This window comes from Conger conger, chromosome 16, assembly GCF_963514075.1.
Source record: "Conger conger chromosome 16, fConCon1.1, whole genome shotgun sequence".
Classification (NCBI taxonomy): Eukaryota; Metazoa; Chordata; class Actinopteri; order Anguilliformes; family Congridae; genus Conger; species Conger conger.
The window spans coordinates 17,577,044-17,591,149 of record NC_083775.1 but is presented as its reverse complement, the minus strand read 5'-3'; positions in this window follow the sequence as shown (position 1 = coordinate 17,591,149).

Below are 14,106 nucleotides of genomic sequence, written 5' to 3'. Positions count from 1 at the left end.
GCGTTTAAGTGCACAGTAATTTGGAGTGGGCATTCAACAAAAAAGAAGAACAGAAGCACGATGTGTTTTTCATGCTTGGTGAAGTGAACATGACAGCTGTAATGACTGTTGGCTTGTCTCTGAAACTCTTAAAAATTCCAGAGAGAAACAGCACATTATGTTAATGAATGCTTGGAGTGCAGAATCACACGAAATATGACCTTGCTTCCCCTTTGACATTATATTTCTTGAGTACAATGCTTAGCACCTGTTGTCGGTCCTCCAAACCTGTTGTTGGCGGCCATGTGTTTTTAGGCCCTTTTTCTTTCTGCAAGTACAACTTTTTCAGATTGACATGGATCAAAATATTGTTCTTTGACCTTATTCACATCAGTGGCTCATCATTTGATCATGAGGCTCTCAGGTGTAGATGCTAAAATTACACCATGGCTTCATGTGAAGAGCTCAAATGGGTAATGCCTGTTAAATGGTTCTGCAATGCTTTCATTTTCCTTAAAAAAATTTTTTAATACAGCTACTACTACTACTTGTACACATTTTTATTAATGATTCTGCTGCTAATAATAATATTATTAGTAATAACAATAATAATAATAATTTGTTTATTCAGGAATCAGTATCTTCACTCAGATTTCACAATGACTTGGAAATTGTCATTGGCAGTGAGATACTAAATTGCTTCGGGTTCTCTCAGTGAAGATGTGTCTGAGCTGTTTGTGCTTAGTTAAGACAGGTCTGAGCTGTCTGCTGGGTTATGTGTCTGAGCTGTTTCTGCTTAGTTAAGACAGGTCTGAGCTGTCTGCTGGATTATGTGTCTGATAGGTTTCTACTTAGTTAAGACAGGTCTGAGCTGTCTACTGGGTTATGTGTCTTAGTTAAGAAAGGTCTGATGGGGGGTGGGGGGGTGGGGTGGGGTGCGTGTGACAATGATGTATCCAAGGGCATTTCTCTTGAACTCACAGGACATTCCGGAACCCACTTACACTCACAAAAGCCACCCCGTGAAACCTGTTCTCCCTGTTTATATTTCCACAACTGATGGGTTGCCATAACGATGGATGGTGGATGGGTGATTGGTCCAGTCAATGTGCTCTATAATCTGTAATGAATCTATGAGTGGGAGAAAGAAGGTGAGTAATCATCGGCCAGCCACACCTTCCTTCGTCCATAAACAGCAGTCTGGATCTTCTCTTCCTAACGTCCTGCCACTCAAACCCCCATTACAGGACACCGTCACTTCTCATTGTAATGTTCGTAACTGCACATTCTCTTCGCTGGCCACCTTGTGCAGGTCACTCTTCCCTCTCCATCCCTGTCACTGCCCTCATCTGCTTTTCTTTCCGGTCACCCCTGACCTCTGAAGTGCCATGACTTAAGCCAGTGGTTCACAAATTCTTCAGTCAGGCCTCCCTTGGTAATATAACTTTTTTCAGCACCGGCCACCACACGTGCGCGCGCACACACACACACACACGCACACACACCCTGAATTGTGCCGTTTTTCTTCACCCATCACCGTGCGTCCCCTGTTATCTCTCTGACCCACTCCCACCCCTGGGCCCCCCCCCCCCGCCCGCTGGCCTTATATGTAAGTAATAGATGACCACGGTCCATGTAACACTAGTGTAATGCGGTCACATTTGGTGACGCACAAGGCAAAGAACACGCTGAGTCAAACCAAGTTTCCCACCATTCAGTTACGTTACAAAAGGAGGCGCGGCCATGGTGACAGAAGGTGACAATGAAAAGAGTGAGTAGCCATGACTGCCCAGGGAGTGAAAGATGACACCTGGCAGGCCGGTCACTTCCTCTTTCCAGAATTCCAGTAACAGAAGTGCAGTTTGGCGGAAAACGTTCCCGTTACTGTTGCGTATTCGGCGCTGTGGACAGCGTATTCCGCCTGGTGGAGTATCATTACGTTATTGTGTGCGTAGCTGGGTGTGCGCTGTACGGGTCAACATATTGTGTGCTGTCGCCTGTCAAGCAGGTTCTTGTCCTGAAGATGAAGAAGTGATTATGCTGAATTTCCTGGTTAGGATTGTTCAGACATGACCTGGAAATGACCGTAGGACAGGGCGCTGTGAACTATGATCTACAGTCTTAAGATTTAACACCCCTTCATCACGCCACTTCCAGTCAGAGTTATTCACATTACTTACTCATAATGCTCTTTTAAAAACACTCAGTCATCAAATGAAGAGATACAGATGAATAGACCAAAATAAAACCCAACAGAATATGCTGAATTCACCCCATAGCAGACATTGCTCAAATATGTCATTGTTTTGGATTCCAATACTTTTCTGTGCTCAGTTGAGCTTGCCCGGTGTAATTGAGCCAACCAAGAAAACCAGAATGCGGGGATTGCACTTTTTAAAAGTATTTCATAGGTTCTAATACACCACACAAGCTCAGTAAAGTGTAGAAAAGTATTTGAATCTAAAACAATTATGTATTTGACCCAGGACTGCCCCAGAGCAGGAAATAATGAGCTTACCAGACTACCAGCCTAGTAGAGAGTATCATATACTGATAAAAGGCAGGGAAAGTGAACTCGTATGCAAACATACATGATCATCCGATGGGGAAGAACACATTACTAGCTGTAATGTCGATCACTCTTTGAGCTGCACACTCATAGTCAGGATATGTATAAGCCATTTTAGCATGGACTCATCCAGAGCATTATGCACACCTTGCATTCTTTTACATATAATCCATTTATACAGCTTAATATTTTACTGAAGCAATTCAGGTTTAGTACCTTCCTCAAACATAAAATGGCAGTGCCCCACCTGTGAATCGGCCTAGTTTCCTAACTGTTATGCAACATTGTTACCGAATATTTCTGGCTTCTGACTGGCTGGTGACTATGTGTGTATATCAGGTATACTATGTGATGCTGTACATCCTTTTAACTTCAAAAGAATATTCCATATTAAAAAGTACAAACATACTGAGTACGTATGGCTATGTACACACTTGGTGTGAGAATAACTGTCAGTGAAATATTCTGCAGCCATACCACCTCACAGGAGTGTATACAGAGATGCTATATCCAGAGGTCTCGTGGGCTGTTATGGTTTCCACAGTATGCATTCCACAGAGGACAGAGGCAATGCTTTTTCCAGGTAAAACACTGTTGGACAGGGTACTCCAGAGCCACATTCTAGGGTGACAAAAGAAGCCATTGTTAATGACAACATTTGTATGAGCCTACCCACGTAATGCCAGAAATCCTTCAATATCTGTGGAAAACACTCTTCAAAGCATGTCTCTCCCTCTCTCACTCTCTCTCTCTCTCTCTCTCTCTCTCTCTCTCACACACACACACACACACAGCTTTACAAATACTTGAATCAGAATGATCAATATCGTAATTGACAGCATTATGTTATTTGTATTGTTACATTTAAATGAGACAAAGAATCACTTCAACTTATGGTTGAAAGTATTGGAACTTTGCCACTTTGTTCCTTCTGAATGTTTTTACTGTAGCAGCTGTACTATCTATTCATCATTATCTGTAGAGATTTATTTTTTTGTTATCACTGAAAGACTCATTGGAGTCAGAAACTCAAAACTCATTGTGCATATAAATAAGCCCAATAAATCACAACAGTGGCGCAATGTTTGCAAATGGTACTTTAAGACACTGAAGGACATTTGAACAGCCTTTAATGTGCCAAATGTATTACTCATTCAAGCTTTTACGGGACATAGTTAGGTGTCTTACTTTACAGATAAGAACTTGGGAGTAACAGGGACTGGTTGTATCGCAGAGTACTTTTATGGCAGCGTTTAGAAATAAAGAGTAAGCTTTCCAGTCACAGGTGATACCAGCAGGAGTATGTGAAGGAAACGGAAGTTGCTATGACAGCTATATGAATCGGGCTCCAGGACACAGTGCTGGGAAAACACAATGAAGAATAACAGCTGTTTATGAAAGACACCCATTATGTGTGCTCTCAGTCCCCACCCCCAGCCCCTCAATGTTAACCATAAATTCTCAAATGATGCATATTTTCAATACCCACAATGCACTGCTACTGCCCATTACTGGCAGCACCCACCATGACCCCATTCCTGATGGGAAAATAATGAATCCTTTGGGAAGAGAGTGAGAGAGAGAGAGAGAGAGAGAGAGAGAGAGAGAGACAGTGTTTGTGTGTGAGAGAGTAGAGAGACACTGTGTGTGTTTGTGTGTGTGTGTGAGAGAGCAAGAGTGGAGAGAGAGGCAGACAGTGTGTGTTTGTGTGTGTGAGAGTCGAGAGAGAGAGAGACTGTGTGTTTATGTGTGAGTGTGTGGGTGCGAGAGTAGAGAGGCAGACAGTGTGTGTGTTTGTGTGTGGGAGAGAGTAGAGAGAGAGACACTGTGTCTATATGTGTGCATTTGTGTGTGTGTGTGTGTGTGTGTGTGTGTGAGAAAGGCAGACAGTGGGTGTGTGAGAGAGTAGAGAGAGAGAAGCACACTGTGTTTGTATGTGTGTGTGAGAGAGTAGAGAGAGACAGACACTGTGTGTGTGTGTGTGTGTGTGTGTGTGTCTGGGTGTGAGTGAGAGAGGCAGACAGTGTATGTGTGTGAGAGACAGAGGCAGACAGTGTGTGTGTCTGTATGCGTGTGTGTGTGCATGAGAGAGGCAGACAGTGTGTGTCTGTGTGTGCATGAGAGAGAGAGAAAAAGAGAGAGAGGGGAAGTATAGTCATGTCGTTGGGACTTTTCCCCAGTAAAAACCAGGCTTCCCCTCCTGTGTGTGTTGGAGGCGGGGAAACACAGAACCAGAGCAGCCATTTTTCCATGGCGCTGTGCCCGGTGTGGTCCGGGCAGTGTTACGGCAGCGAGCTGGCAAATGATTAACCAAAAGGAAAAACGCTGCCGGCAGCTTCCGTGGCCTGGCAGGCCTCCAGCGCTCAGGCCCCTGAGCCTGGCCTCCACAGGAAGCCATGACAGAGAGGCCTCTCATATCCTGCTCCACTGCATGCCGTGATGGGGAAACTGAAGGTATGGACTGAGATCCACCCGGCTGCTGCATAGGGTGGCCAGGGTGGGGTGGGGCCCGCGGTTTGGCGACACGTAGAAAAGAAGCGGTCATTGTGATGACATCGGCGTCAGCATTCCAGAGAAGCAGCCGTACAGGTTCCATGTAAAAGGGTCATATAACTTCCCTGGCAGTTAATTCAGGGTTTGATAAACCACAGAGGCAGGGAAAAGATCACTTACCGTACGGCTAGGACAGCTGACCGTTACCCACACACCCACCCACACACATAAACTGGAATTGTACATTAATGATAAAAAAAAAATGGCCAGAAATGAACAGAGCTTCAACTCACAATACCCCAGAGGATGATGAAAGTTCATCTGCATTGTCATAATATTGATGCCATTGCAACAATAGCTGCATTTCAACATACAAAAGTACTGCACTGCGTATTGAAGCTGTATAATTACGAATGTGCTAAATTATAAGGCCTAGAGTTGTTTGTAAGCTTTCTTTAAATGAAATAGTATAAGGGGTTCAGAAGTAAGAAAATACATCTAAAGAGCCCTTTTCTTGAAGAGCGAAAGCTGAGAATCACTAGCATCTTAAGTGCACACATAGCTCACATCTGACATATTATACAATTCTATATCTGGATATTAAAGGTACAATAGGTAAGATTTTTGTGTTAAAGCATTGCTACAAGGCCATTGTAAATCCCTTCTTATCATTGAGAAAGGCTCACTGACATGTTGACTGTTGATGTTCAACATCAGGGGGAGGGATAAACAGTGTTGTGGTTTGAGGGTATTTGTTGCTCCAATTCCTCTCTTGCCCATTAGAAGTCCGAAATTACCTATTGAACCTTTAACTGAAGCAATTATATTAAGTACCTATACTCAAGGGTCTGCTCCAGAGAAGGGATTTGAACCTGCAACTATTCCAGTTACAAGGCTAATTATTGAGATGGGACACCATGCCTGAGCACAACATTCTGAGCATTGATACCCTGATTCCCCAGAAGCAAGCTATTCTGAGGGTCTGGTTTTAAGAGAAAATAATTTGGTGTGTTTATCGTACAGATCTTGCAAGACAGGAAAACATCTCTGCTTGCTCTGATTGGACTAATAACAATACGTGAAAGTGCAAGCTGATTGGCCATCAGGATTGCCTGCTGGTGAGTTTTCATAACTTGAAATCAGCATCAAGATGTACGTTGGTCTTTGGGAGTTAATGAGCCTCTTTGCATTTGTATGTGTGTGTGTGTGCAAGCTTGGGTAAAAACATTTTGTTCTCATTCTCACAGAGCCAAACAGCAGAAGTTCCTTCTTAATAAAAAGATATACAAACCTAAAAAATGTAATCCACAGCACTCATAAGTAAGCACGGATAACGGTGCGAAGTGCTGTCTGACAGATAAATGTAAAGAAAGAATGTAAAAGAGATGAAGTGTGTGTATAGTCAGGTGTACAAAGTTTAATATGAGCAGGTGAGAGACAGGTAGCCCTGCATTCAGGGATGAGATACAGTACTGTGCAAAAGTCTTGTATAACACCTGTATAACATTCTGTACAGATAAGATCTTCTCTGAGATGGCCAACACTGTCCTGCAGCTCTATAAAACAATCAGCAGAGAGGTTGTTCCAAGCATGTTGGAGAACTTGCCACAGTTCTTCTGCAGACTTTGATTGGCTCCTTGCTTCTGATCTCAGACAGCCTTGATCAAGTTTTTTGGTAAAAAGTAGTCAATTGCTTACAGTAATATGGTACTTTTTTATATTAAATACAAACATGTCTCTGTAAAATTAAATCTTTTGGAAAATGAATATTTGGAAATCTCAAATGTGTTCTTTTATACTAATGCACACAAAAAATAAATATATTTATAATAAAGTCTAGGATGCCTAAGACTTCTGCACAGTACTGTATACCATACGTACTGCACAGGTGAAGGTTTACAAGTAACTTTTACAATGAACAAATACAATCATCTCCAAAAACAACAATATATTAATTCTATAAGAATTAGAATTACATTCTAATTCTAAAGTCTAAAGTTAAGCGTTCAAAAAATATGTCCAATAGTGTATTGCAAAAATATTTTTGGGTTTTGCATTAGCATTGAGGGTATTAAATTATCACATAAGTTTAGAGCAACAATCCACTATCACTGTCTTCTGAGATCCCCCAAGAATTAATTACAACAACCTCTGCTGAAGAAGCCAGAACGACAAAGAAGCTGTAATGTTACTGTAACAGCCTAAATAAATCCCAAGGCCCTCAACATTTGCTTCAAAATCACACGCTAGTCTCTAAGGAAACACACATTTACATGTTGCTGCTCCGAAACAAGGTTCTGCTGATTAAGTCACGTTCACATGATGTCTTGGAAAAAAAATTCAAAATTCAAATATAGAATCAGTCAGCTCAATCAATTAGGCTGTAAACCTGAAAAAGAAACAGACAATGCAAACACAAACACAGGCTCTATTACTTCTTGTAAACAACATGATACAGAGGATAGCTGTATCATGAAATGATGTGAGAACAGAACAATCCCTGCCTGCACATTCATCACAATTCATACAACATGCATCTGTTGTGCATCTGGAATTTGGAATTTAAATTGAACAGGGTTGCCAGCTATGGCTGCGCTTGTACTCACAAGTGAGACAGTAATTGTTTAGAAGAAGTAGTCTGTTTTTTTTCTTGTTTTTTTGTACTTTTTCCAAAATGAGGACATTGGATTTCATTCTAGATATGTAACATCATTCAATTGTCTTCTTTGGCAGACGGATTACATCACTTTGCTTTTGGATTATTGAATCAGCCTGAAAACCCAGGCAGTTGGCTATAAATTTATTCAATTCAATAACATTGTAAAAGCTGAATATCAACTTATAACAGAAAATCATAAGTTGCAATCGCAGGCCGAACCTCCGAACAAATCTCCAATTGACATGACAAGCACATCAAAAGCTTCCAAGGCATTTCACTTGTTATGTGCCTTAAGGTAGAATCACTCAGGTGCTGTAGAACACGCTATAGTTTTCTAATTTCATTAGCAAAGGCACACACACACACACACACACACACACACGCACAAACACACTTGCATTCTCTCTCAGATACAAAAACCATATCAGAGTGTAGATTCTGTAGTGTTGGGGGGGACACCATATGCTAGCACTCTGGTGTGGTTGACCCATGGACATGTTATGCTCGGTACGCTACAGTGTGCTAGCAGAGCCGCACCTGTTCTCATAACCTCATGGAGTTTTCACAGCTGTGGGAGGGGCTTCTGAGAGCGGACTGAGAATGAGGGGACAGCATTCTATAATGGGATTACTTCATGCTGGCACACTCTCTGAAGAGGAATGCCACCACCAATACAGTTTCATACCACACCAACACCAACACCACTGACCGCACACACACATACACGCATACAGGAACATTATCTTCACGCAGCAGGGTTTTCCCCTAACTTCTTCTCTTGAATATTGCTGGATAATTCAGATGAACGCAAGCAGGAAATTTATCGGGTTGCTACTGCTCACTTTCCTGTGAACTCGTCTCTCATGAAACCACAACATTCTTGGAATGGGGAACAAAAAACTTTCTGATAAATAATTAAAATAATTATTTTAAATGTTACCATATAATGTATTCTTTCTTTGCTTAATGTCACCTAGGCATAATTCATGATAATCATAATAATAAATGAACAACGTCACATAAGGACACGAATACAATATTTCATTGCATGCAACTTCTTGGGCTATGGATTCTTATTCAAAATACTGTATAATGTCACTGTGAGGTCAGTGGAGTCTGGCCTGCCGCATGTGATTGAGAATTTTGTGGTAATTATGAAGTCATTTTCCACTTATATGTACTATGTATTTGTAGGGAAGCTAAAGATAGGTGAGTTTGATGGAGGCCTGCGTCATTATTGGGAAGGGTTGTGTGGGCATGCCTTGCGTTCTGCCAGGGGCCCTGTTGCTCCCAAAATAACAGAAAAGAGGAACAAACACCCCCCCACACACACCAAACTCTCTCAACACTAGTCAGCTGCTGTAGAAACTACCCAAAAATAGCCGAGACAGCTGGCAGCCATGGCGACACTGTCTAGTAACATAAACGAAATAAAATTGGATCCTGGAGATGGCAGCAGATAAGCAACAGGCTGAAATGGATAAAAACACAAATCTATTAAAACTATTTAATATACAATACTGTGCAAAAGTCTTAGGCACCCTAGATTTTTTAAATATAAATTTGGTCTTCAATGTTTTTGTCAGTAGAAAAGAGCTAATTTGAGACCAGTCTTTTGCATTGCTGTTGCCCACTCTTGTTTGCTGAATTGCTTTAGTTGAGCCACATTGGAGGCTTTTGCCCTTTTAAGGTCCTGCCACAACATCTCAATGGGGTTCAGGTCAGGACCTTTAATAGGCCACTCAAATCTGAATTGTGTTTCTCTTGAGCCATTCAGAAGTGGACTTGCTTTTGTGCTTCAGATTGTTGTCTTGCTGTTTGGACATTCTTCTTTAGGATTTTCTGGTAGAGAAATTCATGGTTCCATGGTTCCATCAATTATGGCAAGTTGCCCAGGCCCTAAAGCATCACACTACCACCACGTTTCACTGTTGGTACTGTATGGTGTTCTTCCTGTGGCATGCTGTGTTATGTCTATGCCAGATGTAGTGGGACCCATGTCAACCACAAAGTTCAATTTCTGACTCATCAGTCCACAGAACATCAAGGTGTTTTTTGGGGGTCAACTTGGGGTCATTTAGACAAATGTGAGATAACCCTTTATATTCCTCTTGGCTAGCAGTAGTTTTCACCTCACAACTCTCCCATGGATACCGTGTCTCTTTCCAATGGTGGAATCATGAACCCTGACCTTATCTGAGGCGAGTGAGGCCTGCAGTTCCTTAGACATTCGTCTGGATTCTTCTGTGACTTCACGGATGAGTTGTCGATGTGCTCTTGGAGGAATTTAGGTAGGCCGGCCACTCCTGGGACTATTCACCATAGGAGAATGGCTAGACTAGTCAAAGCTGACAGGAAGGTGACAGTAATGCAAATACCCACACATTACAATAGTGGTATGCAGAAGAGAAACTCTGAGCACCTAACTCCAAGTGAATAGGCTACAGCAGTAGACGTCTAAAAAATAAGTCTATAAATACCTAATAAAGTGCTCACTGAGTGTATATATATTTCAATAACTTTCTTCCTCACCCTCTTTTGATTGCAGCATAGTGTGTTGTTTGTTGAAACCTTTTAGCCTACTTCACATAGCTGGTTCTATATAAGTGATGTTTAGATTCAACAGGGCTGGCAGTAGTTCCTTGGAATGCTACTGAAAATGCATCTCAAATACGCACGTATATCAATACTATACTGCATGCCCAAGCATGTATGCCTGTGTGAGCAACGAAAAGCTGACACTAAATTCTCAGATAAATGATCATTAAAAAATAAGCAGTAGGTTTTTGTATCTCACAAAGTTAAGATGTGATCTAGTTTCTGTTAAGTGCCTGCTGGCTAATTCTGGGATACATGAATTGAATGAATGTCTACTTATTTTCCCATGCTTTGCGATGCATATGTGGGTGAGACAAATCAATGCTTTAATGGTTGTTATTCTTTGTTGTTATTGTAATTATATGTACAGCTACAGACAAGTACATATAATAGCAAAAAGTAATCCAACACCAACTGGCCCCGTGTGAAAATATTCAATTAGACCACACACCCAGGCCTGATTACTGTATATAAAAAGTTTTTGTGTTATAGGTATGTCAAACTGTTTAGCACTATAGAAGTCCGGTTATTATTCACAAAATAGCCATGGTTCCTGCCAGTGCTTATTAAAAAAACAAAAAACACAGAATTGCGTACGGCAGCCCGGGGTTTTACTGCCTTTTAAATGCGATAGCTCACAAGTTTGAAAATGATGATTATAACCATTTTCTTCGGCAGAAGAGGTGGGGAAATTCTGGGAATAAAGCCAGAAGTAAAACTTCTACCATAGTTGGAGGCCCGAGGGAGTTTTCTGTTGAACACTTCCCCCACAGAGAAATTAATCAAAACTTCCCACAACTACCCTCCTGAATTAGACTCCTGTTCCCCACTTCCCCTTTAATTAGTCTCCTGATGAAGTGGAATCAAACTGGGCTGTCCCCAGTCCAGGTGTCCATGATGCACTGAATTTCCTCCTATCGCACAAAGAGCCTTCAGAGAAGTGGTTGACTGCTCCGAAAGACATTTGCATACTGTATATCAGATTAGTTATAGGCCTAATATGGCCATTACCCTTGACCATGGCATTGGCCACTGAAGTTGGTCTCCGGGCGCTCCATTGTTTCTGCCCACTGCTCCGAAGTAGCTGGGATGGGTCAAATGCAGTGGACGAATTACCGCACACAACAGAGCAACATATGGGTCATATCGTCTGTCCCAGATACTGCAAAATGGCACCGTAGTCTCTGTAGCATGTTGGCATTATGGCATTGCTGCAGTGCTATAGGAAAGTCAGAAGAAGATTATAGTCTGTGTGATTTGGGTGTACTAACTCATTTTAGCTAATCCCTGAAGGCTTTTGGACGGTCAAAAAGGGGCATAACTAGTTTGTATAATAACTTTTTAGGTAATGAAACTTAAAAAAATGTTCTTGCTATACTGATTCTGTTTCTTTTATGTCTTTCTCATAATTGCTTTAACAAAATGTACTTTAAGCATTCCATTGAACTTGAATTAAACAAATGAGTTCCCTTGGCAGATGTTCCAATCTCTCCACTGAGAGATAACTGGTGCAGCCTGTAACATTTTCACAGTAAGCGGAGCGTCAACACGAACAGAAGGCCACACAGACCTGAGAGCATTGCGTGCACTGAAGCAGGGTTTACGTGAAACTGCCTCACTGCAGAGACAGGAAGTACAGCAGGCCCACTGGGACATACAGGGCCAGCTTACGGGAACACCGCAGCCCTGCTTCCGGGGTGACTTGTCCACCGGACAGCATGGGCTGCTGGTTTGGCTCGAGTTAGCGTGCTGCTGTTTGGGAGGTACTGTCAGGGTGAGCTGAACTGCATTTGTGATCAGAACGTCTCTCATCTCGTCTCTCTCTGCTCTGCTCCTTATGGGCCAGCCATTCGTGCTGTGAGTTCCAGCCGAGAAAGACACTTCTACAGTTCAACACCCAAATGTTGCTTTGCTTTTGGGGGTTTAATTGAAATGATTATACAGATTATATAATATTTCTCACAGATTTATCTGTTTATTGTAATAAAAGAGAAAGTGTATCTCTCTCTCGTTCTCTCTCTTACACACACCCAATTTATCTCTCTATCTCACACACTTGTTGTCTCACTCACACACAAACAAACCATTGTCTCTCTCTTACTCCCTTAGAATAGATTTTTAGGTAATTTTGAAAAGTTTTCAATAAAGGAACATCAAAAGTCTCGCTCTCTCTCTCGGTATGTCAGTTCCTACTCATTACAAGGAGGTGGCGATGGCCGGAGAAGGCATGTGATTTTGCTGGAACTATCTCGTGAGGAAGCTGTTGCTTTGTCTCTTCAGTTTCACTTCTCCACGGGGTACTACGGAAAAGATATGTTTGTGATGACTGGTGGTGTAACACTTTCGACCCGCTGACAGAATGCCTGCGCCTCCTACATCATCAGTTCCTTTTTCAGAAGAAGTTTTAAAGTACAGACTGGTAGATGCAATACAGATAACGGTGAGAAGTACTGTCTGACAGAAAAATGGAAAAGACATTATGTGTGTGTACAGTGTGATCCAGGTGTACAAAGTCTTATACAAGCAGGTGAGCGACAGGTAGCTGTGCAATCGGGGATGAGCTTTACCCACAATGCTGTACTGACCAGGTGAAGGATTAAGACAAAATTCATCAAAGAAATAGAAATCTCACAAAGCATAAAGTGTGTAAAGATGTCATTCAATGAAAAATAAGAAACTAAATACAATAGTTTAATACAGACTATGACTACAAAAGACAAAGTCAAACAAGCCTGTTTTACAGTAGGAAACCATTGCTCACAACAGATCGTGGAGTGGTTTTTATTGTACAAAGTGCTCTGTGACATAGAGATATTACATGTTGCACTTGGAAATATTTGCCTTGTCAGGAATGCATGCATATTTGTATTTCACATTACAGTATATTCTGGTGATAAGACAGAAAGCACAGTACGTATCCTGGCATTTGCATTGCATTCTTGTGACATGTTATCACAATGGTGTCATAATTCCCCAGCAGTGTATTAGACATTTGAATGGGGTTCAGTGACTGTATCTAGCGGGAAGGGGCTGATGCTCTGTGTCACATTGCCCGTCATTCCTCTTCCTTCTTTGGCCTTTGCGAAATTCTGAAATTGCTGTTATCTGGCCATTCCTCCTTCTGAGAGTTAGCCGGCCCCATGGCCCAAGAGTCAGCAGGCTTTACAGGAAACTCCTAATCCCAGGATTCTGCTTATTGTGAGCTCCGATGAATACTGTAATACTGGCAGGGCGTATTGGGTGCAATGCAGATGCCGGGAATGAACTGACTGTACCCATTGCAGTGTGCCAGGGTTGTCTTCCAGCGGCTGTTTTCGTGTTTGTGTGGCGATGTGCTGTGAACTGGTGAAATTTGAACAAAAGTAGACTCTTCCACAACATGGTGGCGTGACCCAGGCGGCAACGAATTAGATGCAGTCAGGATGAAAGGGCCCACCTCTTCCGGAATCCAGCGGCATTGTAATCGCACTGATGAGCCATCTCTGACTAGGCCCCTTTACCAGAATACCACTCCCATCAAACAACCCCCCCCCCCCCCCCCTCTCCCAACTGGCTTTGTCTTCACGTGTTTCAGGAAATAAAAGCATCGGGGATTGGAACGCAAGCTACAACATGTTGTCATTGACTTCAAAAGGATCCATTACATACTTTCACAATGCAGTAATGTACATTGACAAACACATACACAAGGTGCTTTTTAATGCTTAGACTCAGTGCCGCTGTCTCATAGCACATTTTGTTGTTGTCTGGGATGTAGGAGGTAGTCATGCAGCCACACGCATTGCAGGATTAATGGAGTTTCATTCCA